Source organism: Capra hircus, chromosome 20 (genome assembly GCF_001704415.2).
Source record: "Capra hircus breed San Clemente chromosome 20, ASM170441v1, whole genome shotgun sequence".
Classification (NCBI taxonomy): Eukaryota; Metazoa; Chordata; class Mammalia; order Artiodactyla; family Bovidae; genus Capra; species Capra hircus.
The window spans coordinates 59,407,663-59,434,073 of NC_030827.1; positions in this window are offsets into that span (position 1 = coordinate 59,407,663).

Genomic DNA, 26,411 nt, shown 5'->3' on the forward strand with positions numbered 1-26,411 from the left:
AAGCCCATTTTTTAAAAAAAATTTTGAATTTATTTATCTTAATTGGAGGCTCAAAGCCATTCTCTCCTGCTTTTCAATTTATTTATTAAAATTTTTTTAAAAAGTTATTTGTTTATTTGGCCATGCTGGATCTTAGTTGCAGCATGAGGGATCTTCAATCTCCATTGAGGCATGTAGCGTCTTTAGTTACAGTATGCAGACTCTCCGTTGCGGCATGTTAGATCTAGTTCCCTGACCTGGGATCGAACCCAGGCCCCCTGTATTGGGAGTGAAGAGTCTTAGTCACTGGAAGACTCTCCTTGTCTTCAATTTAAAAGAGAACTAATTTCTTGGGATTCTTTTCATTTTTATTGTTTTGATGTGAGCATGATTGTAAGTCCATTCTAAATCAAAGCTTTCCAACAATTTTTTTCTGCATGTTGTGTCAAAAATATCCCAAGTGTAGATACTAATATCCATTCAGTGCTGATGTCTGATGCTAATTTTCACACCATAAACTGTCAAATAATATTGCTTTTCTTTTGTGCTTGCTCAGACTAGTGAGGCAGATTATTTAATCACAAACTGGTAACCATATATGCAAGGTGACAAAGGGGAGAGGTAAAATGAATAAGAGACATTGCAATCAATGTTATTACCTTAATTAAAAATCTTAATTTGTTAGAATAATGGCTCTTATCCCAGGCTGTATATTGGAATCATTTGGGAAGCTTTTAAAAATATTGATTCTGAGGACCCACTGTAGTCTAATAAAATCAGAACATCTGTTAAAGCAGCGAGGATAGAGAACCATTGCTTTAGAGTGATGGTAAACGAGTATGGACTTGGTAACAAGCATGGACTATGAAATCCACTCACCAATAAAATAATTAGGAAACATATTTGTGTTTCAAACATCTTTGATCAATTGTATAACTAAAGAGAGCTGAGACAGTATGAACAACTTTTTAAAGTAATATCAGACTTTTGGACTCTGTGGGAGAGGGAGAGGGTGGGATGATTTTGGAGAATGGCATTGAAACATGTATACTATCATGTGAGAAACGAATCGCTAGTCTAGGTTCGATACAGGACACAGGATGCTTGGGGCTGGTGCACTGGGATGACCCAGAGAGATGACATGGGGAGGGAGGTGGGAGAGGGGTTCAGGGTTGGGAACTCACGTACACCTGTGGTGGATTCATGTCAACGTATGGCAAAACCAATACAGTATTGTAAAGTAAAAAAATTAAAATTAAAATAAAAAAACCCAGCTCTTGCTTTGGAAAAAAAAAAAGTAATATTAGAATTGTGAAATAAAATTCATAGTTTATGGCAGGACAAGAAAAATTTAAATGTAAAAAGTCTCTGCCCTTTCGCCTTCTCTCTTCCCCCACTATTCATTGTGTATCTGCGTTATACATCGAACAAACTTTACGCATCGGCCGGAATACCTGCTTAACCATTAAGAACAACATTCTCCCAGCACCAACAAGGTAACTGCTAAGAGAGAGCATTCTTTCTTGATCTTGCAAGAAGTCATACGACTGACCAGGATGACTTAGACCCGCCATGAAGACTTAGACTGGGATTATGTAGACTATCAATAACACTTCATTTGATGTACAGCCCTGTCACAAAAGACATATAACTGTGCCTAGACTTCTACCAAGCACAGTTTGCAGAGCTTTCTGAAGTGCTTGTCCTGGGTTGAATTGAATAAAAATTTTCAATTGAATAAAAATTGAATAAAATTTTCCAATTCTTAGATTGACAGATCAATTTTTCATAACTTGTGTGCTTCTCATATGAACAATCTTTTAGTCTCTAACTTTCAAATCTTTATTGTAAAATATTGTTGCTGAATTCTGCATTCTCTATGAACCCATGAAATTAAAAATTTATTTTTAAAAAAAAATTAAAGTAATTGAAATTATTGGACTGACTTATGTATAGGTTTATTGAATTATTTTATCTTATTGCAGAGTTTGTGGAGGAATATGTATTTAATTGACTATTTTTCCTTTGTTGACATTTAATTAAAAATAAAACTTGATGATTCAGTATATGTATATATTGTGACATAATTATCACAATCAAATTAACTTGTTATCACTTCACAGTTATCATTTTTTTAATCCCCATTGGGAGAAGGGCTATGAAAACATATAATTGGATTCCTTGTTAGAAATGTAACATGATGCACTATATCAATATTCTTGTATTTTACTGTTCACTCAGATCACCTGGGGATCTTTGTTATAAGTGCAGATTATAATAAATAGGGCAGGTGTGGGGCCTGAGCTCTGGGTTTTTGGTAAGCTCTCAGGCGGTACCAATGCTGCTCAGATGACACCATGTGATAGCTCTTGGTGGATTTTGAAGCTCTGTTTTTACAAACATATGCACTGAAGATCCTTGTGTCTTCATGGTGAACTGACTCCCTGGATTGTGTAATACTTCTCTGTAATATTCCTTCTTCTGATGTTTCTTTGTGCGGTATTAATAGAGCCTCTCCAGATTTCGTTTGGTTGCATTTTTCCATCCTTTTATTTTCTTTTACTATCTGTGCCTTTAAAGCTAAAATGGGTTTCTTATCTAGTTCTGTTCCTTTTAATATAAGCAAGTAATGTCTTTTAATTGGGATGCATGCACCATTTATATTTCATGTAATTATTTACATGATTTGATTTAAATCTACTGTTATACTAGTTTTCTGTTTCTTCTTCCATTTTTTTCCTCTTTTTCTGTCAATTTTTAAAAAAAGTTGAGTATTGTTTATGATTACATTTTATCTCCATTATTGGTTTATTGGTTGCAACTCATTCAATTTCCTTTCTTTCTGATGGATGTCTTAGGGTGGCCAAGGTGGCCTAATGGACCCCCAGCTAGAGACAGGCTTATTCCAAGTCTCCCCTTTGCTTAGAATATTTATTTTAGAAACCTTGTAATCCTAATTCCTTTCTCTGATCCTTTAAAATGTATACCTTTCTCAAGGAACTGGGAGCCATCCCTTTGAAATGGAATCATCAAGAATGGGGCTCTTTTCCCTCTGGACGCTCTAGAGAGTCCTTCTTTGCCTTCTTCAGCCTCTGGACCTGCCAGTATTCCTTGGCTTCTGGCCACTGCCTCCAATCTCTGCCGCTTTCTTCACATCGCCTTCTCCTCTATATGTATGTTTAATCTCCCTTTGTCATTCTCTTACAGGGACACTTCCGATGGCATTTAAGGCCCACCCAGAAAATCCTCATCTCCAGAATCTAAACTTAATTGCATCTGCAAAATAAATTCCTTTTCCCTTCTAACGTAACATTACAGGTTTCAGGTATCTGTATATCTGGTACTGATAGAGGACATGATATCTTTCAGTGGCCATTACTTATCTTACCACCCCAGTATTATTTTAATTTTACCGTATGCAGACTTTTCTTGAAAAACGCTTTTTCTTTGGGTTGTTGTACTTGTTCCGTTGCTAAGTTAGGTCTGACTTTTTGCCACCCCATGGACTGCAGCACACCAGACCTCTCTGTCCTTCACTGTCTCCCAGAGTGTTCAAATTCATGTCCATTGACTTGGTGACACTATCTAACCATCTCATCCTCTGCTGCCCCCTTCTCCTTTGCCTTCAGTCTTTCCCAGCATCAGGGTCTTTTCCAATGAGTCTTCTCTTCTCATCAGATGGCCAACGTATTGGAGCTTCAGCTTCAGCTTCTCTGGGTTAGTAAGAAATTATGGAAGCATTCGGTAGCTGAGTTGCTAATTCTGCATGCAGAGTTCTTTGGGGTCCTTAATTAATAATAATTGTCATAATAGAAAAAATAATAATCATTATAGTAAAGCAAGTATTTACAGAGTGCTTACAATGTGTCAGACCTGAGTAAACTTCTATAAAGCCTTGTTACTGAAAAGATGATCTGAGGACCAGAAGTGTCGAAATACCTGGGATCCTGTAGAAACGCATAATCTTGGTCTTGAATTACATCTACTGAATCAGAATCTGCATTTTTGCCACATTCCTACTGATTTGCTTGAACATTAAAGTTTGAGAAAGTTCTTTATGGTATTAACTTATTTAAAATGCATAATTACTCTATAATGCAGATATTTTTGTCAGCAACTATTTTACAAATGAAGAACACAAGGCTGGGAGAATTTGAGTAATTTGTTCAAAGCCAATTAATTAGCAGGGATGGAACCTGTAATCTGGTCCAGATCTGCCTTTTCCCAGATGTTCCATTAACCGTCTCTAATGTCCTGTTTCTTCATACAACAAACAGTGGATGTTGACTCACGAGGGACTCAGGGAAATGTACTTTTCAGCAGCCTCTGTAAGTCCCAAGAGCTAATAGTGTATTCTCAATTTCTCCAAGCTAGTCATTTAGTCAATATCAGCCCTATAGAGCTCCCTAAAAACAGTGTTTCTAAATAATGTTGTCCTAGATAAATTCTGTAGACTTGCTAAAAGGATCAGTTAGTCAATTACCTGAGAGTTGGCTAGTGAAATGAATTTATTTTGCAGAAAGCAAAGAAAAAGATGATTAGAATTAGAACACAAGTATAACCCCTACCATCTGCCTCTTGTTTAACTGCATAAATAAAAAGCCTGAAAAGCAAACAGTGCCTTGCAGGAGAGTGGAGACCTGTTTATAGGGTTTGAAAGGGTTACAGGGCTTTGTGGCATTTTCTGTCTGCTAATAACTTCACGTCTGCTGAGTTAAATTAATTATTTCTCAGATCATGCTATTAGGTGGGATGCTTCTGGGTGACATGAGTGGTATCTCTTTTCTCCTTTGAGCATCAAACATCATTTTCAGTTCTAAACACCTTCATTCTAAATTAAGGTCATGGAAACTAGACTTGTGGTCCAGTGGTTAAGACTCCACACTGCCAGTTCAAGGAGTCCAGTTTCGATCCCTGGTTGGGAAACTAAGATCCCACATACTGTGTGGCCCGAAATAATAATAAATAAATAATAAGTAAATAAATTCTTGTCATGAATTCTCCACATTATGTGTTTACTAACAACAAAAAATACTCTTTTTTATATTTATAAAGAATGATCAACCCTTACTTGTAAAGATTTTATCTTAGAACTATTTTATGAGTAGAAATAACAATAAGGGGGGAAAAAAGCCTGTATTTGCAAAATTAGCATATAGGTGTTTTACCCACAGCATCTAATTTATGCCCCCAATAACCTTGAGGGGTAAGAAGTATTACCTTCCTCTTACATGTGAGAAAACCGAGGAGCAAAAAAGGTAACCTGGCCAAGTCCACACAGTCAGTAAATGATGTCATCTTCCTGGCTGAGTGCTTTAGGGTCCTTCCTGCAGGTGCTCTGGATCGAGCGCTGTATCCCCCGCATTAGACTCAACTAGTCTCTATCAGCTCACCCTGAAATTCTGCTTGGAGACAAACACATTCTCTGTCAGTTACTCCTAGACCTGCAGGCTGACTAGGATCGGAGGTCTCCTTCCTTACTCATTTCTTAGCAGTGCTCTTGCTTTGCTAAATCTAAGTCAGAAGTTTGCTTAACACTTGGAAAAATAACTTTCTATTCCAAGGAAAAGGGTGACATTAGTGTTAGTCTTTCTTAATCAAGAAGAATGCTGTTATAGTGTTAAAGAGCAAAAGCGGACAGCTGCCATGGTACGTGCCATTAAAAATAGAAAAACCTCGATGATGACATGCTCTGCAATCAAAGGAAGACTTCCCGTTAGTTCATCTCACTCTTTTCCTCCTTCATAGCTATTCGTTTACTGTTCACAGATTTCCTCACATCTAAGGTTTACAGAACCTTAATTTAAATGTGTTTCATTTTACACATAACAGTTTGCCTTGAACAGAGTGAGGACATGATTTTTGAAGTGATTTGAGATGATGTGAATGGCAGGTCCCTTCTGGAATGGCTCCCTGCTGCAGTGTATCCGAGGTTTTGATGTATTATGAAGTAAGCCTGCAGCCAAGCACTTTGGAATTCTTTCCTACCAGTGAGAAGGTTCATACTGAAAGATGGGGAAATGATCTTACAGCAAAAATTACAGTCGGTTGTAAGTTCGATGTACTCCCAATCCTTAAGGTATGTGAAAATGTGATGTGAATTAAATCACCCTTAAAGGAAGGGCACGTATATTTATCTGATGCAAGAAAAAAGCCATCTGAATTCATATGCTCTGCAACTCACTGTTTAGACATATTTTGAAACCATGTGATAAATTAAAAAGCAGCTAAGTTCTTTTCCCATGGGACTTTTAGTACCATTTGGACAATAATTATATTCTCCATTTTTGAGCTTGTAATAAAAGTTGCAACCTGGCCAGTTGTTCCTTGTCTGTGAAGACTCCATTAAAACTGGTTCAATCCCATCTTAAGTGCAGTCTCATCTTAAGATGAAGCCCAACATTTCTTGAAAATTTTCAGATGATTCCTGGTTGCTTTGGCCCAGTCAGCTCTGGCTTTGATTTTTCAGTCTTTCGTCTACTACCTGTGCCCAGTGAGCTCTTTCCTACCCTAGTGGTTCTTTCCCTTAATTTTCCCAGTGCTAGTTGCTTATGGCTATTGTGTATAGTAGATTTTTGCTGAAAACCTGAGTTATATGGTAACAAAATAACCAAGCACAACATATAGCAGAAGTTGAAATTAAACAGATATTGCCACTATAATATATATTTTAGCAAATTTCTACCCCATTTACAGGAGAAGGCAGTGGCACCCCACTCTAGTACTCTTGCCTGGAAAATCCTATGGACAGAGGAGCCTGGTAGGCTGCAGTCCATGGGGCTGCTAAGAGTCAGACACGACTGAGTGACTTCACTTTCACCTTTCACTTTCATGCACTGGAGAAGGAAATGGCAACCCACTCCAGTGTTCTTGCCTGGAGAATCCCAGGGACAGGGGAGCCTGGTGGGCTGCCATCTATGGGGTCACACAGAGTTGGACACGACTGATGCGACTTAGCAGCAACCCCATTTACTCTCTTGTCTCCCACCTATTCTCTTGCCACTCCTTCCAACCCTCTAATTCGAATAAATTTCAGGCATTATTTCTGTGACTGTATTTTCTCCTCTCCTTCTGGTACTTCTGTTATGGATGTGTTGGTGTGTTTAATGGTTTCTCTGAGGCTCTGTTCATTTCCCCTAATTCTTTTCCCTCTCCATTCTTCAGGTTTTACAATCTCTGTGAATCTATCTTCAAGTTTGATAATTTTTTCCTCTGTCAAATCAAATCTACGTTTGCGCTTCTTATGGGTTGGAATGTGTCGAGTCGTAAACCTTGGAAGATGACATTTAAAATAGAGCCGTTGCAGTTGAAATTAGTGAAAATGAGGTCATGCTGGAGTAGATTGAGCCCTTAATACAGTAAGGCTGGTGTCCTTATGAAAAGGGGGCATCTTGGGCAGGGGGGAGTTCAAAAGAAAATGTTGCTCACTTATTCATTCCAAAAAATGATGCGTAATTTTTGCTTTGTTCCATAGATGTTTTATCACAAAGAACAGAATAAACTAAAAATATCTTCCTTCATAGAATGTTCATGTAAATAAAACCTCACAATTTTAGTGAATATCCAGTTGAAAAGGGAGGCATTTGAACACAGACACACACATACACTCATAGGGAGAAAGCCGTGTGTAGATGAAGGTAGAGAATGAGGTGATGCTGAAGTCAAGGAACGCTGAAGATCACCAGAGCCTAAGAGAGAACTGGAACAGATTCCCCCCTCTCCCCCCGACCCCCCAGAATATCTTTTAATATTATCTTTCAATATCTTGAGCTCAGACCTCTGGCCTCCAGAATGATGAGACAATAAATTTCTGTTGTTTAAGCTCCCCAGTTTGTTGTACCTTGTTACGGAAACCCTAGCAAGCTAACACACACTCCTTTAGTGGTTTTTTTTTTTTTTTAAAGTTTAGCATCGTACTTTTCAATTTTAAAATTGCCACTTGCTTCTTTTAAACTTTTTTGTCTTTTCACTAATACCCTCTGCGTGATGAATTCTTTTCTTTCCCTGCCTGTTTAGTCGCTCAGTCGTGTCTGACTCTTTGTGACCCCATGGGCTGCAGCCCACCAGGCTCCTCCGTCCATGGGATTCTCCAGGCAAGAATGCTGGAGTGGGGTGTCATTTCCTCCAGGGATGGAACCCACATTTCTTATAGCTCCTGCCTTGCCGGTGGATTGTTTACTTCTGAGCCACTGGGGAAATGCTAACACTTACATAACACATATTAAATGCAAGGCGCTATATGCTTTATATGTATACAGACTCACTTAATTCTTTTTAAAATAAATTTATTTATTTTGATTGGAGGTTAATTACTTTACAATATTGTATTGGTTTTGCCATACATCAACATGAACACGTGTATACCTGTGGAGGATTCATTTAATTCTTAACCAACCATTTGATACTGGTAGCTCAGTTTTTCCGCTTTATGTATGGGGCACTGATGAATCCTATCCCCACCCCCCCACCCCCCACACACACTTCCTTTCGGTAACACTGAGACTCGCTCAAGTTCACATGGATGATAAACAGAAACTTCAGGTTTAAAGACCATGAGTTTGGGAGTCATATTGTCTCCTACAGTAGGTGATTGGGCTCAAGTCATTCCAGCCCAGTTTGCTGGGCTGACAGGACCCTAGTCTGTGAGAAAGGAGAGCTGTGGAGGGCCATCACAGAGACCTGGAAGGGTGGGCATTGCCTAGTGAATAGCAGGAAGAAGATGACTGAAAAAATAAATCACACTCTTCTTCTGGCTGGAAGTGTGTGGACAATGGGTCAGGCTTGCATAAAGGAAGAGGAGAGGTTTTGAATTAAAGATAATATTAGGCCATAATTCTCACGATTGAAAGGGCATCTCACTTACCACTGGGATTCAAGAAGTCAATATTTAACATCCATCTTCTTTGCCCGATTTTTGTTTCAATCTATTGATTTAGAAGTTGGACAAAGGGAAATATAAAATGCAGCGTCGTTTCAACTTTTGACAGATAAAGCCAGATGGGGAATAGGCTTCTGTTTTATCCCATACAACTCTGCTATGCCCTTATCCTAGAATCAGCTTGCTCACCCACTCACAGCGGAGTCGTTGCTGTTGTTCAGCTGCTCAGTCGTATCTGACTCTTTTCGACGCTATGAACTGCAGCTCCCCAGGCTTTCCTGTTCTTCGTCACCTCCTGGAGTTTGCTCAGGCTCATGTCCATTGAGCTGGTGATGCCATCGGATGGTCTCATCCTCTGTCACCCACTTCTCCTCCTGCCCTCAGTCTTTCCTATCAGTGTTGGATAACTACTATTCAAGAAATGATGAGGCACACTTCCCTGGTGGCCCAGTGGCTAAGACTGCGTGCTCTCAATGCAGGGAGCCCTGATCTGATCTCTGGTCAAAGAACTAGATCCCACATGCTGCAGTGAAGATCAGAGATCCCACGTGCTGCAACTAAGACCTGGAGCAGCCAAATTAAATAAATAAGTATTTTTAAAAAAGAAGTAATGAGGGAGGCAGCAAAGAGAGATGAGAGCTTCTGTCAATGAATGCTCTTCTCCTTGGACACATGAGGAGTGAGAATAAGTGTCTCTACTAATTACCTGAATGAAGTTGTTCTCAAACACTGAAAATGACCAGAAAAAGATGAAATCTTCCACAAGTACTGGCACATGGCAGAGACGAGAAGGTGAACAGAGAATGTATGAAGACAGTGGCTGGTTGGTCTAAAATAAAGCCATGTCCAGAAACCCCAGAGTCCCACAAAGTGTGGGATGGACTTCATCCCACACTTCCATGACATTTGCACACCAGATCACTTGTAGTAATCATCAGGGGAAAACACAGAGCCTTAACTTATTTCTAAGTGTGAACTACAGTCACTTTTCACATATTTATTTCACTGCATTATTTATTTAGGTACCTATGCTTTCTCCCTATCCCAGTCCTCCCCCTGATTGCAATGTTATTTAAGTTAATATTCATAAGTAAGTTATTCTAACCATGTATTAAGTAGAAATTTGCTGACATAATTGTGCATCAATTTTGGTAAATACGGAATGTGACGTTAAGTATTTTATGCTTCCACAAGCTCTCGGTTTCTCTGATCATTAAAGTTTTCTGAATAATAGTAAATCTCATCCTTCTCATTATCCTTGAGGTTTCTTCAAACCCCATGAATTTCAATAGAGGATGATAAAGGGAAATGAAAAAGGTTCTTAGTTAAGACTCCTGTATATGATACAATGAAATAGAAAATACACATATTCACAGCTTCTTTGTTAATGCAAGTATTTTTCATTTCCATCAGTGGACCATTTTTCTGTCTTAATTTTGAAGGACTTCCCAACATAGTAAGATTGAATATAGTCATTTAAAGAAATTCAGCTGTTGAAAATTGGTAACTCCCTTCCATTCCACAATTCAGAGTAATTTGGGGGCTCAAATACCATCCTAAGGCTAAAATAATTTATTTCAAAAATATGTTGCTGAAGGAAGATTCTTCATCTTTGTGTTCTTTTCCTTTCTATCCTTCACCACGCATTTCCTTTCTTTTCTGCTGTCCTCCTTCCCTTCTTTAACTTTTCTCTTCTCCCTGTGCTTCTTCACTCCTTCAGCAGATTCAGACTTACAGGGGCCTGCATAACCAAGATCCAGCAGAGAGAGTCCTTTTTCCAGAGAATTCCAGTAGAGCCCTTCAAGGACTTTGCCTGGCCTGACTCAGGTCATATCTCCAAGAATGTGAAGTGTCTTGAAGGCTGTGGCTCTGATGGGGCAGGGGTTGGTTTTGATCTGGACCTGCAAAGTCAAGATGATGAGTCACAAGGACTAAGCCACCTAAAGGGATAGTTCCTGAAAGCATCAGATGTATTCTGTTGCTATAAAAGAAGGCAACAGATGCTGGGGGGTATGGAACTATAGAGGATCTCTGCAATTGTGTGTGTGTGTGTATGCGTGTGTGTACACTTAGGTAATATGCTAGGAAAGCCCTTCCCCTGCACAAAAATATAATATTTTTGATGTTTTTACAGTTCTATTTAATGCAGTAAAATTTTGATTTTGGTGTGAAGTAGAGTTATCTTTTAAAACGATTAAAAAAAAATAAATAATTTCCAAAAGATTGGATAACTCATCTTTGCTCAGCTGATTTTAACATAGTTTTTAAAATCTAAGCTGCCAAATATAGGTGCAGGGCAAACAGAAGACCGATTGCCTCACTGTCTGCTCTAATGTGCTTCCTGTTACCAACTCTCCATCCATGGCTCTTCCTGGGAGCCTCCTGGACTGTCTCTCAGAAACCCCACAGAATCTGTGGATCTCAGTGGCCCAGAGCTCAACCTGAGATTTCCCCTCTCTGCAGACCACTGTCATGGCAGCATTTGGGTAATTAAGGACACTCTGTTTTTCATATACTTCATTTCTTTATCTAAGGGATATTTGACAAGACTTGTGAAGTATACACTCTAGTTCTTCAAATCAACTTAAAATAAACATCACTCTAGTTCTTCAAATCAACTTAAAATAAACATAGAGGTAAGCCTTTTGGCCAGCTACAGCAACTAGTATCGGTTGGGAGCAGTTATTCCTTTTATATATATTAAGATGTAGGAATTAAATTGATTTAAAATAAGAACATTAGGTAGCTATTCTGTGATGGAAATACTGCTAGATATGAAGCCAGCGCAACCTTTCAGATTATCTGCTTGACCTTGGGCTATTTGCCTAAGTTCTAAGCATTGGTTTCCTTATCTGTTGTTGTCATTGTTCAGTCGCTCTGTCATGTCTGATGCTTTGCGACCCCATTGACTGCAGCACGCCAAGCTTCCCTGTCCTTCATTATTACCTGGAGTTTGCTCAAATTCATGTCCATTGAGTCAGTGATGCTATCTAACCTTATCTATAAAGTAAGGGTGACAAAGGTCCGTCTAGTCAAAGCTATGATTTTTCCAGTAGTCATGTATGGATGTGAGAGTTGGACTATAAAGAAAGCTGAGCTCTGAAAAATTGATGCTTTGGAACTGTGGTGTTGGAGAAGACTCTTGAGAGTCCCTTAGACTGCAAGGAGATCCAACCAATCCATCCTAAAGGAAATCAGTCCTGAATATTCACTGGAAGGACTGATGTTGAAGCTGAAACTCCAATATTTTGGCCAACTGATGTAAAGAACTGACTCACTGGAAAAGACCCTGATGCTGGGAAAGACTGAAGGCAGGAGGAGGAGGGGACGACAGGGGATGAGATAGTTGGATGGCATCACCAACTCAATGGACATGAATTTGAGCAAGCTCCGAGGTTGGGGAAGGCTGGCATGCTGCAGTCCATGGGGTTGCAAAGTGTTGGACACGACTGAGTGACTGAACTGAACTGAACTTACTTTGCCTGTAAAGATTAAATAAGAATTACTGAATATCCATTATTAGTTTGCTACTATGTTAACTTGCTGAGTCAGGGCTTAATTAACTGTAACATCTTTAAAGTCACACAATCACTCTCACACTTTGCCAAAGCCAAACTTCCTCAATATGGGGACAACCTGGTATTGTTTATTCATGTCAATGGGCTTCCCAGGTGGTGCAGTGGTAAAGAATCTACCTGCCAATGCAGGAGATGCAAGAGACAAGAAACACAGGTTCAGTCCCTGAGTGGGAAAGATCCCCGGAGAAGGGAATGGTAACCCGCTTCAGTATTCTTGCCTGGATGATCACATGGGCAGAGAAGCCTGGTGGACTATAGTCCATGGGGTCGCAAAGGGTAGGAAACGACTGAGCGGCTGCATATGCACGCACAAACACATGCACATTTGTGTCAATAAAGCTTTCCCTCCATCTGTTCTAGTGCCATCTAGGGTGCTACTCAAATGCAAGTCCATGAGTTGCAAGAATTAATGAAGGACAAACTGAAAAATCGGTAACTTTTTGGCTCACAGTAGAGGCCTCTCAAACAATGTTATTTTAAAAATAAAATCAAGACAGTTGAGAGAGGTGTTGAAAAAAGTGGTATACTCTCAGCAGTAAATATTTTGGTTGTATACTCTATGGAAGAATTAATTTTAAAACTTAAAATAGCTATGTGTTATGCAGGGCTCATGCAAATGGATTTATTTCATTCTTTTTGCCTATTTTTTGGATGTTTTGAGGTAAGCTTTTCTCTGTCACATCTACCTTCTCTCCCTGAAGTGCATTCACAGACAGAATATTCTGCAGTTATTGGTGGTGACTGGTCAGAGATTGCTTCCTTCTTGGACATTTCTCTGGAGCTATTTCATTTGTGGACTAGACCAGAAACACTTGGTTGTTATTTTATACTAAGTTGAATTCTTACCCAGTGGACTACCAGGGAAGTCCCCCAACCAACATCTTGATTAAGTCTTGTCACATCCTGAGACAGAGGACACAGCTATGCCAGGCTTGCACTCCTGACCCACAGAAACTATAGATTCTATTTACAGAAACTATGTGAGAGTTTCTGCGGAAAATTCTGAAAGAGATGGGAATACCAGACCACCTGACCTGCTTCTTGAGAAACCTATATGCAGGTCAGGAAGCAGCATTAGAACTGGACATGGAACAACAGACTGGTTCCAAATAGGAAAAGGAGTACATCAAGGCTGTATATTGTCATCCTGCTTATTTAACTTATGTGCAGACTACATCATGAGAAATGCTGGGCTGGAGGAAGCACAACCTGAAATCAAGATTCCTGGGAGAAATATCAGTAATCTCAGATATGCAGATGACACCACCCCTATGGCAGAAAGTGAAGAGGAACTAAACAGCTTCTTGATGAAGGTGAAAGAGGAGAGTAAAAAATTTGGCTTCAAGCTCAACATTCAGAAAACTAAGATCATGGCATCTGGTCCCATCAGTTCATGGGAAACAGTGGAAACGGTGGCTGGTTTTATTTTTCTGGGCTCCAAAATCACTGCAGATGGTGTTTGCAGCCATGAAATTAAAAGATGCTTACCCCTTGGAAGGAAAGTTATGACCAACCTAGACAGCATATTAAAAAGCAGAGACATTATTTTGCCAACAAAGGTCTGTCTAGTCAAGGCTATGTTTTTTCCAGTAGTCATGTATGGATGTGAGAGTTGGACTGTGAAGAAAGCTGAGCACCGAAGAATTGATGCTTTTGAACTGTGGTGTTGGAGAAGACTCTTGAGAGTCTCTTGGACTGCAAAGAGATCCAACCAGTCCATTCTAAAGGAGATCAGTCCTGCATGTTCATTGGAAGGACTGATGGTAAAGCTGAAACTCCAATACTTTGGCCACCTCATGTGAAGAGTTGACTCATTGGAAAAGACCGGGATGCTGGGAGGGATTGCGGGCAGGAGGAGAAGGGGACAACTGAGGATGAGATGGCTGGATGGCATCACAGACTATATGGACATGAGTTTGGGTAAATTCTGGGAGTTGGTGATGGACAGGGAAGCCTGGTGTGCTGCAATTCATGGGGTTGCAAACAGTCAGACACGACTGAGCGACTGAACTCAACTGAACAAAACTGCTGTGAGAGTTGGTCTATAAAGAAAGCTGAGCACCGAAGAATTGATGCTTTTGAATTGTCGTGTTGGAGAAGACTCTTGAGAGTCCTTTGAACTGCAAGGAGATCCAACCAGTCCCTCATAAAGGAAATCTGTCTGAATATTCATTGGAAGGACTGATGCCGAAACTGAAACTCCAATACTATGGCCACCTGATGTGAAGAACTGACTCATTGGGAAAGACCCTGATGTTGGGAAAGGGTGGAGAAGGGAAGGAGAAGGCAGAAGGAGAAGGGGAGGACAGAGGATGAGATGGTTGGATGGCATCACCAGCTCAATGGTCATGTGTTTGAGTAAACTCCAGGAGTGATGGGCAGGGAGGCCTGACATGCTGCAGTTCATGGGGTCGCAGAGTCAGATGTGACTGAGCAAATGAACTGAACTGAACTGAACTGATGCATAATAAATTAGTATTGTTTTATGCTGCTATGTTTGTGGTTATTGATTATGCAACAACAGGTAGGTAATCTTTTTTTTTTTTATTTGTCACCAGATCATATATTCTATTGAGCATCTGATAAACCAGTAAGATGAAGTGAGGCAGGACCTTAACCTCTTTTATAATGCAAGTAGTTGATATCAAGGAACAAATAATAAGGGAATATTTAAGGGCCAATGATATGGTAGAAATTGTATGAAACACTGGTTGGGATTCAGGTTCAGGTTTCCAGGCACAATTCTGATGTTTCTTGTTATTCTAGTTCTTAGACCTTCCTGGCCACTCTTTGTACAATTAAGAAAATCAAATGTTTAAATGAAAATTTTAAGTTTCATCATACCTATAAATTTATTAAGGGTTTTAAAATTTTAGCCTTAAGAGTTATAACTTTCTTACCTCTAAGCTAAGCTAAGCTAAGTCACTTCAGTCGTGTCCGACTCTTAATCATTAAATACAGTTGTGAGAGCTGGACCATAAAGAAGGCGGAGCACGAAGAATTGATGCCTTTGAACTGTGGTGCTGGAGAAGACTTCTGAGTCCCTTGGACAGCTAGGAGATCAAACTAGTCAATCTTAAGGGAAATCAACTCAATACTCATTGGAAGGACTGATGCTGTAACTGAAACTCCAGTATTTTGGTCATCTGATGCAAAAGCTAACTCATTGAAAAAGTCCCTGAAGCTGGGAAAGATTGAGGGTAGAAGAGGGCATCAGAGGATGAGATGGCTGGATGGTATCACCGATGCAATGAACATGAACTGGGGCAAACTTCGGGAGATGGTGCGGGACAGGGAGGCCTGGCTGGCTGCAGTCCATGGGTGTGCAGAGTTGGACACAACTGGGCAACTGATCAGCAACAATCATTAAATAAACTTCATGTTTATTATTGAATTTCTGATGTAAAAAAAAAGCGTATTTGGGCTTAAAAGGGCTTTATTTAATGACCAAAGAGAGCACATTAACTTCTCACTGGATACCAGCTGATTAACTTACATATTTTTTTTTTTAATCTCAGTTGTTTTGTTAAGTGACAAGGTCTACCAGCAGGAATATGACAGTTTAGATACAGTGTGTTAAGTATAGATAGATTTTCTCAATTCATTGTTAGAGAAAAGTGATATATTTTCTTTCCAAGCTGAAAAATTTAATATACTTTATCATTATGCATTCCTTGGCCACAAAAAAAGAGGAAGGAAGGAAACAAAGAAAGGAAAACAACAACAACAAAAAAAGAAACTTAATTTGTACCACACAAGGAAATAAAATTAATCAAGTTAATTCTATCCATTTCATTATTTAAAAAAATATTTCATGCACCCCAGTTAGAATAGGGAGTCTTTATTGCTTTTCTTGTTTTATATATTTGTGTAAAAGATCCTATCCAGTAGGTGTCAGCAAAGCAATCTTAAAAATAATCACAGGGGGCTCCTCATATTAGTTTTATAACCACTTCTAGGTAAATTATAAGAAATTTCATTTTTACAGAAAACACACTGGATCTACAGCTAAGAAAAAAAGAAAGAAAGAAATAGAAGCTTCTTGATTAAAAAAAAAAGGTGCTTTCTTATCTTTTCCCCTATATAATAAAAGGTCCAAAGTCAATGAGTGGCATCCACATCTAAGAAATTGTGAATCATCCTTTAATCCTTTGCCTTTTTATCTTCCACATTAAACCAATCACACAATCTACTTCCTGAATTTCTCATATCTCTCCATTCACCATCATTTCTTGTCTTTTAGTTTTCAATAGGCACCGCCTCCTAAATAGTCTTCTGGCTACAAATATGGTTCCCAGCCAAACTGATTCTCTGGTAGCAGCTTGATTTGTTCTAAGAGGCAGGGATCGTGTCCCTGCTCTGTTTAAAACACTTCCATAGGTCCCTAATAACCTTCAGGAGGAAAAGAAGCTTTTTAGCCTGACATGAACCCAGTCACGTCTTCCCCCGGCTCACCCTACATCTCACCCCTCATCATTCTACTCCTTTACACTTTGCACTGCAGTCAAATTAAGCTTCTTTCTGGTTCTCAGCCCTGTTCTCCTCTCTCTTGCCCTCAGGCTTTTCTCTTCTGTAAAACTCATCTTTCCCTCCCACACCTCATCACCCTGCTAACTCCTATTGAGTTTTCAGCTCAGCTTTCACTTCCTCTGCCTCTTCCCCAGCCAGCTTGAGCCAACTGACTCTTCCACGTGTTTCCCCAGCTCCTAAACCCCCTTGTTCAGTGCTGCCAGCTGAAACCGTGTCTGCGTGTCTGTTCTCTCAGTCTGTCTCTATTCCTGACTTTGAGTCCATCACTGACTCCATGGAGATGAGTCTGAGTAAACTCTGGGAGTTGGTGACAGACAGGGAGTCCTGACGTGCTGCAGTCCATGGGGTCGCAAAGAGTCGGACAGGACTGAGCGACTGGACTGAACTGATTCCTGGTTTGGAACTATGTTCATCTGTACCATTTTTCTAGGTTTCACATACATGCTTTAATGAATAGTATTTGGTCTTCTCTTTCTGATTTACTTCATTCTGTAGGACAGAATCTAGGTCTGGCCACGGTGGGGAAGGGGAAGGTGAGATGAAATGGGAGATTAGGTTTGATGTATAGGCACTACCCTGTGTAAGACAGATAGCTAGCTAACTCTGTGTAAGACCGATAGCTAGCTAGTGGGCACCTGCCGCCCAGCACAGGGAGCCCAGCTCGGTGCTCTGTGATGACCTAAAGGCAGGGGATGGAGAGGGAGTGGGAGGGAGGTTCAAGAGGGAGGGGGTATAGGTACACTTACAGCTGATTCAGTTCCTTGTACAGAGGAAACTTATATGACATTGTAAAGAAATTATACTTACAAAAATTCGTGACATTATTTGTGAGAGCACGTATGAGACTGTTGTGTCTTACTCGTCATTTTCCCCTTAGCATCTAGAACAGTGTAGAGAAAATATTTAAGATATATTGAAGATATTCACATTGAAACTGGTCAAATAATTCCATATAAACTTAAAAAAACAAAACAAAACAAATTGAAGACCTTTTTAGGTGGCTCAGTGCTAAAGAATCCTGCCTGCCAATACAGGATATGCAGGCAATGCCAGTTTGATCCTCAGCCTGGGAAGCTTCCCTTGGAACAGGAAATGGTAGCCCATTCCAATACTCCTGCCTGGAAAATCTCATGGACAGAGGAGCCTGGCGGGCTACAGTCCATGGGGTCACAAAGAATTGGATACGACTGAGCAGCTGAGTTATTACTCTTAACGCATGCGTGCAAGAGTTCCTTAGCCAAGAGAAAATGTTTCTTCTCTATATTGGTGGCTGGCAACGTTACTGCTTTCTGACTACTGTTGTTATGTTTCTTTAGGTTGCCTCTTTAAACTCTTTCTTCTTTAAATCCCCCACAGTTAGAGAAACATTTGATAAATTATACAGCAAACAAGCAAATCAATATGCTTTTATATCCTCTGGAGGGAGCAAAATTGGAGGCCACGTGCTCTCCTGCCATGATCTCACACGAGCAGCGTGGAAGTGCCAGAAGTCTGCAGACTCCCAGCTGCAATTTCCCTCTTTTATTTTGGAGATTTGGAGGCTCTTGGGCCTCTCCTCTGAGATGTGTCATTCCAGAAAGAACAAGATATCAAAAATGTCACAGGATTTGGTCTCCTGGACACCAAAGATGGCTTTGTGGATAAATTCTGTCTGTGACTGCATGTGTCTGCACGTACCATCACATAATTGCATAACTGCAATTTCATATAAACATTCAAGAATTCAACTGTGACATAATTAGTATTCAGAACTCTAACTCCCCCTAACTGGTAATTGTAATTGCTAATAACTTTTACCCAAATCAGAACCCCCTCCCCCACAAGGATATTATATGGAAACTGGTCCTTTAAGAGGCACATCTAGATGAAATTCTTGTATTCAAAAACTTGAGGGCTGAATGTTCGCTTTCCTTTTGGAAAATCACAGTATACATCAGCCTATTGCAGACTCATGATATATACGGTCATTTGTTCAGGTCAGAATTTCCCATACGTATATAATCGCAGAACTCTTTTTCTTTAAATTTATTAATTGGCTCCAGAATGAAGTTTGGAAAATACTGATTTGACCTCTTTGGGCTTTTTATTTCTGTTTTGCATCAGCCCTTATAATAACCAGACTCATATTTGTTAGAAATTGTTTAAGAAAGAAATAGCAATAATGGGTAATATTTACTGAATGTTACTCTGTCCCAGGTGCTAGCTCATTAATTTTTCCACCAATCCTATGAATAGATGCTATTGTCTCACATTATATAGACAATAAAAGCTAAGGCACACAGAGGTATCTTGTCTAAGGTCATACGGTTGGTGATTAGTGGAACTGAGCTTTGAACCAAGGGAGTTAGATACCAAAGTCTGAAATTAGTACCAATCTTAGTGGCCTCCTTTCTTTACCTTCTTTTACTAAATCTCGAGAGCTTGGCCCATGCACAGAAGCCTGCAAAAAGTAGGTTTTTATAGATGTTTGATGCTACGTGAATCATCTACAGTTCTGTCTTTGATAAACAAGCCAGCTTTCATCGCATCTGTGTTATTCTTAATAATGTAGATGCCTAGAGTGGCTGCTTGCCTGGAGAATCCCAGGGACAGGGGAGCCTGGTGGGCTGCCGTCTATGGGGTCGCACAGAGTCGGACACGACTGAAGCGACTTAGCAGCAGCAGCAGCAGCAGCAGCAGCTAGAGTGGCGGAAACAATGACTCTCTCCTTTCCCTACCCTCTCCCAAGGCTAATTATACTGAATTCTTAAGGAGGCAGAGCAGGAATTATATTGTAGTAAGAAGCCGACACATGGTGGGCATCTTCAAATGATGTGTCATAACACAGCTTGAAAAACATGCTATAGTCATGGGTCACAAAACAAACACAGACATCACAAACCAGGCTGCCAGAGGATGACAAACATTTGAATATAAATTAAAAGAAGCTTTGCAGACACAGCATAACAAAAAGCCCAATTAACAAAACTAACCATATGCTACCACCAGAATGGTTGGACACAGTGTAAAACACACATGCACATTAGATGCAGAGAAATCTCAGATGAAACAGCTTCATCAGACAAACTGGAACCAGTGCCAAACTGAGATACTACAGTGATAAAAGAGCTCATCCAGACAGTCCCTGTAAACGTCCCCTGGCAAAATAGCTGGTAAAGGTATAGACATTCCGAAACACTGAACAAATAGTTCTAGAAATTAAAGCAAAACAATAAGTTTTTGATTCTGTTTTATCTTTTCTCTCACATTGAATTATCACAGACCTTAATTTATTTAGCAACATTTGAAAGGGTTCTATAAACTAGTGGTGAAGAGCATGAACTTTAGAATCAGACAGGCTGGATTTAAATCCTGGCTGTATAACGTGCTAAATCTGTGATTTTTGCAGGATGGTCTGAGTATGAGTTACTACATTTGGAAATGGGGACAGTAATACCTACTTCTTCATGCTTTTGTTAGGATTAAAATTAATATGTGTAAAGGGGATAGTAGAGTGTTTGGCACAAAATAAACTTATACTCCATAAATAATGCCCATTTCATTTATTTAAAGTCGAGATTTGGGTTCGATCCCTGGTTTGCAAAGATCCGCTGGAGGAGGACACGACAGCCCACTCCATTATTCTTGCTTGGAGAGTCCCTGTGGACAGAGGAGCCTGGCAGGCTACAGTCCCTGGAGTCACAAAGAGTCTGACATGACCGAGTGACTAAGCACATATATATTTCAGGATATAAATTGGAATCTACATTTCAAGTTGTTATTGCTTGGTTTAACCAAACAGGAGAACATTCCATCTTGAAAGATTTTGTCCTTGGCATTATATTATTGCAATAAGAGTGACAGTGATAGGTCATAAAGCTTTGTTCGTTTGTTTTTCATTCATTCAGTTAACAGTTCCTTTAGGCTCAGATGAACCTCCCTAGGTGTTGAAGGTATTAAGTGTCCTAGGTATAAAGCCTCTAGCAATACACACACCTTCTAAGATACTCCTAGACTAGTGTGGGAGACAGCCAGAAAAGGATATAATTGTAATAAATATGGTAAGTACTAAAATAGATGCATGTCTTGAACATTATGAGAGGGCTATTGATTTTGTCTGGGATTTACTGAAGAGTCATTTGAATTCAGCTATTGAAGGATCAATAGTGATTTCAGGAGAAAATAGGGATTTGGAGATGTATTAATCTGTTTATTCCACTCATTGAAACTATATTGGACGAATAACAGACAATTGTTTTCTAGGATTATTCAAACAGCTTCTAATTAGTCCACTCAGGAGAGAAGAATTACTTAAATTTTTAAACTTATTTTCCCTCCCCCCCATAATTCTCCTATACCCTAGCCTTCTCAAGAGCACAGTTTTCAAATTGTAGTTAAATATTTAAGAAAGAATGTGTGCTTTTAGGGTTCTCCAGATTTGAGCATGAAAATGCATGATCCTATCTAGATGTGAGATTTAGGGATGCTGTTTAACTTTTTTGAACTTCAATTTTCTTTTGTAAAATTGAATATTATATATACCTTACTAGGTATGGATAATACAGTTAGGTAAACCTCAAGAAAATTTAAAATAAAGTGAAAATTGTTCTTAGAGGGTTATGAAATTAATATATAACACTGAAGAACAGCATCTGTTTGGATTCTGTGGGAGAAGGAGAGGGTGGGGTGACTTGGGAGAATGGCATTGAAACATGTATAATATCATATAAGAAACAAATCACCAGTCTAGGTTCGATGCAGGATACAGGATGCTTGGGGCTGGTGCACTGGGATGACCCAGAGGGGTGGTATGGGGAGGGAGGTGGGAGTAGGATTCAGGATTGGGAACACGTGTACACCCGTGGCGGATTCATGTTGATGTATGGCAAAACCAATACAATGTTGTAAAGTAAAAAACAAAACAAAACAAAACAAAAACAAAAACCAAAGCAGAAATTCTCAAGAAGGAGTTGTCCCACTCAGGAGGACATATTTCATGTGGTAATGGTGAGGCTTATTCAAGCTTCCTATACTTTCTATTCTTCTATTTTAAAGCCTCTCCACCCTTTTAGAAATTATCATTATAATGAGCCACTACTTCTTATGAAAGTGGGTCATATTTCATGAGTGGTTGGCAAGAATAAAAGAAAGGGGGAACATTTCCAAGTTAAGGAAGAATATGTTCATTGGTAGGGGAAGTGGCCAGTTATGGTCTATCATAGAAAAAAGGGGATCACTAGATTAGCAGTGTCCACCCCAGACCTTTATAGGGAAAATGTTCCCCATAGCTATGTGAATATCCAGTCTCCTTTATAGCCATATTTGTTGCAGTGAATTGATGTGTTCTTATTAGTGTTTCACGAGTGAGCAAAATCAGGCTGGTCAGCTGTGGAACACTGACTCAATCCTATTTTAGATCTATCAGGATGGAAGGCCAGAAATCTGCAATGTGGATAATTCACCCAGGCAGGTACCGCTTGTCAGTTTCTGCCTGGATAGCCATCCAGTCTTCCACTTCACCTGCAATTGCACACATCTACTTTGACATCTCCACCGGGATGTCAAATAAACACCTTAAATACAACATGCCTGAAACCAGTCTCTTGGTTTTCCACTCCCATGTCAAACCTTCTACCCCATCTTCTCTATGATAGTAAATGGAAGCTCAGTGCTTACAGTTGCTTGGATGAAAGACCTGCAGACAATCAGGCCCCTTCTTTTTTTCTTACACTTCCTGGTGGTCACATGTCCCCCAGAAAGTGTAAGAGAAAAAGAGTGGGCCTGATTTCTGCCCTTCTGTATTCATGTTGTTGTTCAGTTGCTCAGTCATGTCTGACTCTTTGCAACCCCATGGACTGTAGCATGCCAGCCTTCTTTGTCCTTCACTATCTCCCAGGGTTTGCTCAATGTCATGTCCATAGAGTCCATGATGCTATCTAACCAGCTCATCTTCTGTTGCCCCTTTCTCCTCCTGCCCTCAATGTTTCCCATCATCAAGGTTTTTTCTAGCAAGTTGGCTCTTTACATCAGGTGGCCACAGTATTGGAGTTTCAGCATCAGTCCTTCTAATGAATATTCAGGGTTCATTTCCCTTAGGATTGACTGGTTTGATCTCCTTACAGTCCAAGGGACCCTCAAGAGTCTTCTGCAGCCACACCCCTGTGAAGGCCTTTACCCTTGAGTGTGAGTGGAAAATAACATGCTATGGTCTCTGAGACCCATGACGTGATTCTATGTTATAGAATCTGGCATGCATAGTGCATGGGTTATAGTTCTCGTGATTATGTTATATTAGCTAGTAAAAGTAGAGACAAGATCTATGAGAAGTTGACTTTGAGTTAATCAGAGGGGTGAGTATCCTGAGTGGCCCTGATACAGTCAGGTGAGACTACTATTAGAGGACCTAGACATTCCTTGAAGGCAGAGAATTCCAATAGCAGGGACTCGCCTTATTTCTCTTGCTTGCTCTCAAAAAGCAAGATGCCATGAGTTCTACAGCTGCAAGGAAAGTAATTCTGCCCACATCCTGTGGAGGCTGTAAAGTGGATCCTTCCTTTCTTGAGCTTTCAGGTAGGGGTACAGCCTAAGTAACACTTGATTTCAGCTTCCTGAGACCCTGAAGTCAGAACTTGGATGAGCCTTGTCTGGACTCCTGAGGCACAGAAACTGCAAGATAACAAACAGCTGTTGCTTTGCGCTGCTAATTGTGAGGTAATTTCCTGTGCAGCAAAAGAAAACTCATGCACAAATTACATCCATACCATCAGCAAATCCTGACAGTTACCTCCTCAACATAGCCAGAATCTCATCATTTCTTTACTTGCTAAGCCCTTCTTCTCTCATCAAAGCCACCAATGTTTATTCATTCATTCGTTACTTTGTATTAAAGTAGAGGGGTTTACAATGTTGTGTTAGAATGAAGTGAATTGGCTGTATGTATACAGATATCTCCTCCCTCTTGGACCCCCCTCCAACCACCCAGCCCTCTATCCTACCCATCTAGGTCATCACAGAGCACCGAGCTGAGCTCTGTGCACCACAGCAGGCTTCCACTAGCTGTTTTACACATGGCAGCGCATATATGTCAATCACAATCTCCCAATTTGTCCTACAACCCTCCACTATGTCCACTCATATTTTCTCTACTACAGAGCAATGGATACAGAAGATATAGTACATGTATGCAATGGAATATTATTCAATCATAAAAGGGTAAAGCTGGATCATTTGCTGAGATGTGGATGGACTTAGAGAATGCTGTACAGAGTTAAGTAAGTCAGCAAGAGAAAACAAACATTGTACATTAATGCAGATATGTGAAATCTAGAAAAATGGTATGGATGAACCTATTTGCAAGGCAGTTACAGAGACGCCACCCATTTTTTATTGCTTGGATAATTGTAACAGATTACTAGCTGATCTTCTGTCTTTAATGCTTAGTTCTCAATTGTTTTTTTTTCCTCCAAATAGCAACCACAGTTATACTTTTAAAACACAAATCTGGTTATGCCCTATCTGGTGCTCAGTTGCTCAGTTGTGTCTGACTCTTTGCAGCCCCATGGATTGTAACCCACCAGACTCCTCTGCTGATGGAATTTTCCAGGCAAAAGGACTGGAAGAGGTTGCTATTTCTCACTCCATATGCCTTAACTACCCCTGTGCAAAGTCTGCAGATTTTTGCCATCTTATTGGCCTTACCAAGATCCCCACCACATCCTGCACGGTTTTGTATAATCCTGCCCCCAGCTACCACGCTGACTTCACCTCCTATCACCCTGCCCTTGTTTCTGTTTGCAATGCACCCTGGGCCCCTGTTTCTTAACTACATCAAGGCCACTTGTATTGGACACAAATGTGATTCTTTACGATGCTGCATCAATAAGTAATTTATTTGTATTGACTCTGAATTTCAAAGGAAAAAAAATTTAAGGACACATGCATAAAAAATAGAAAATGACTTTACCTGTAGCTCATACGGCAAAGAATCTGCCTGTGATGCAGGAAGCCAGGCTTCTCTCCCTTGGTGAGGAAGATCTTCTGGAGAAGGGAATGGCAAGCCACTCCAGTGTTTTTGCCTGGAAAATCCCATGAACAGAGAAGCCTTGCAGGCTACAGTTCATGGGGTCGCAAAGAGTCAGACACAACTGAGTAACTAACAGACACACAGAGAAAATATGTTTACGACTTTTGGTTGCACTTTTTTTTTTTTTAAGTTTCAAGAAACCAATACACAAACACGTTAAACAAGGTATTTGGACTTATTGTAATGATATTGTGAGAAGCAAGTAAAGCATGAACAGCCATGCTTCTAAACTTTAGGGGAAATTATTCTGAATTAATTACTTACAAATTGTCCAGTAGTTTCTTCATCTATAAGATGGAGATTATGGTTGAATTCTTGTGGGGAATAAACAGCTGAATGTATATGGCGTCCCCAGACCAGTGTCTGGCATAACGTAAACAGTAAAAAAACCAAAAAACAAAACCCACAACCCATTAGCTCTTTAAACTATTTTTATTAAATGTGTTGAGTTTTTGTTTGGATTACATTTACCTCCAGATTGAATAATAATGTACACCTTTCTAACATGATCTCCAAATCCTGTAACACAGTGACGTCTTCACATATTAAAGCCGTCTTTTATTGTACTAAAGTTTGTAACTGTTTCCATCTAATTTTCACATGTATGTTTCAGTTAATTCATAGGTATTGTAAAATTACCCTGGCGGTCCAGGGGTTAAAACACTGTGCTTCTAATGAGAATGATAAATTATTATTAAGTAGGGTAGGAATAGTATTAGGAAAACAGAATAACTGGAAATGTGAGAATGAGGCACTCGCTACAGTATTTAGTATCCATGTAACTGAGGAAGAAGCAAGGAGGGGAAGATCTGGATGAGGGAGTCAGGGAACCAGAGAAAGTCAAGGACCAAGACATTATATACACGGGACTGATCTGAGCTGGCATTTTCCAGATAGTTTCTGGGGTCTAAAAGAGCGTAGCTTTTCCTGCTGACTCTGCCAAAGTCCACGTGGGTGATAAGACAGGTAGCTATCCATTTACATTGTGTCTGCCCTTCAGCACTGAAGCTTGTATGGAAACCCTGGAGCCTGAGGATAAGGTGGAGTGGATGCTCACAGTCCTATGCCCTGGGACCTGGTGCCCTGATTTTTGAGCAATTTGGGCAATGTGCTGCTAGAAATACCCTCTCTGCCCTGGGCCCAGGCAGGATGGGCCTGGCTGGAGGCAATGATACGGGCACTAGGGTGTTTTATAATCTCCTTGGCAACAAGCATCTATTTTATCCTGCTCTGTCCTCACCACGCTGACTCACGTTCTCACAGTCGGGACATCTCCTGCCAGTTCTGCCACTGCAGTCGACTGTCTCCTTGCCTTATGCTTCTGCTTATTGGTGCATTCTCTTGCCTCACGTCTTCTATTTACCCTTTCCCATGTATCATCCCT